The following is a 1,858-nucleotide window of genomic DNA, read 5'->3' as shown; positions in this document are numbered from 1 at the left end:
TCCCTGGATTAGGAAGATCCCTTGGAGAAGGGAATGGCAACCCACTCTGGTATTCTTGCCTGGATAATTCCATGGGCAAAGGAGGCTGGTGGGCTAGTCTGGGGAGTTGAAGATTCGGACATGACTTAGCGACTAACGGTTTCACTTTGTTTAAATCCAAGTTCTGTAGGAGATGGAATGACATGAAATGAATTGGAAATGTACGCCTATACACAGACACACTCACATATAATTGTCTCCAGCACTCTAACTCCCAAAATATCCTGCTTCTTTATTCTCTCATTGCTTTCATTCTTCCACTCCCAGCCCACAATGAAGTGATCCTCCCTCTTAAACTGTTTCCTTTTTATATCTGGGGAGTTGCCTTAATTTAACATTTGTATTCTTTCTTACTTCAATTTAACAAAATCTGCTATTTTTCTTCCCCCTAATACTTGGTATACTTCCCTCTTTTAACCACATTACATATATTCTAAATATTAACCTTGACCTATCTGTATTTTTCTTATCTCTCTGGTGTGGATCCTTCTATGTTATTTTCTATCTTCCATCATTCTATTAGCATGTCCACAGCTGGAGCCGTAGGTAGGAAATGCAGTTATGGAATGTGTTTCCAAGTGCAGAAGCACTTGCTCGAGAATATATTTATGGTCAGTGCAGCCCTCACAGAGCAAGAACTGCTAGTACAAGGAGTGCCACGATGACATAATTTCTTATAGCATCCTTCCACTCTTAAACTCACCTCCTCTCCCTGCCCCACCTAGAGGAAAACTTTACACTATTTCTAGTAGAGCCAAATTTTCCGTTTAAATACTGTGTGTCTGCTGATGTTCTATTGGTTTTCAAACTTGTCTTTTGACGATGTCTTTATCCAGATGCAGAGGAATGTAAAGGGCTGTTTACCCAGAGTTCAGGATCAAGCTAGGGTGTGGGGTCCTGGCCTGCTTTCCCCGGAAGAGACCCCGCCCCAAGGAGCGCCCCTCAGCTCCCAGGTTCCATTTTCCTTTGGGGGGTTCCTGATTCCCTGGCCGCATCCACGTCTAAGAATGTGGTCTTCCATCACCTTCCTGCTCCCGATGCTTTCCTAGTCTAAGGATACTTCGCTCAAGGACTGGGGCACAATTATTCGGCCACTTTCACTTATTGGCTCTTGGAAATCCTAAGACCGGGACAGACCCCCTCCTCTCATGTGTCTCAGACGCAGGCCCACTGGAGAATCAGAAGGGGGCTGTGGAATCATCGTCCGGGCCGGACCACCTTGCCTAATCCTCACATACAGGAGGAGGCAGGAGGCATGGAACACAACCAGGCAGTGCGCTGCCTTTGTTTTCATGAATAACGCACACAGGGCCTCTAGAAGTGTTTGGAAAACCGCCACACGAAATGTAGAACTGGGCTTTTTCCTGGCTAGAATGCGTCCTTTCGCTCTCATTTCCTGTTTCTCGGCCTCTGTCTCGTTTCTCTTCCCACCCCTACTTCGTGCCACATTTGCAAATCTTTCTTTCCTTAATATAAACTTCCCCTTCGAGGCCTTCCCACTGCCGAAGTGGTTTCCCACGCAGGGCGGGCTCAGGGGCGCCGTGCCGGGGTGTCCGGCCACCCGGGCGCCCCAGCGCGCTTACCCAGCTTTGCAAGAAAGTGGCGCACGCGATCGCCGCCGCGCCCGCTCTGCTCCCAGCGCGTCCCGCTTCCGTCCGCTCGCCGCCCTGCCCCCGCCGACCCTTCTCCGCCGCGCTGACCCCGCGCCCTCCCAGCCGCCGCGGGAGCACCGGGCCGCGCTGCCCGCCTCCTCTCTTTCCCGCCCCAGAATCGCGTCGATCCGCTCCCCGGGGCGCGGAAGCGGGGAGGGAGGGACCCT

Source organism: Bison bison, unplaced genomic scaffold, assembly GCF_000754665.1.
Source record: "Bison bison bison isolate TAMUID 2011002044 unplaced genomic scaffold, Bison_UMD1.0 scf7180017864128, whole genome shotgun sequence".
Lineage (NCBI taxonomy): Eukaryota > Metazoa > Chordata > Mammalia > Artiodactyla > Bovidae > Bison > Bison bison.
Note: the sequence above shows the minus strand (reverse complement) of the source record.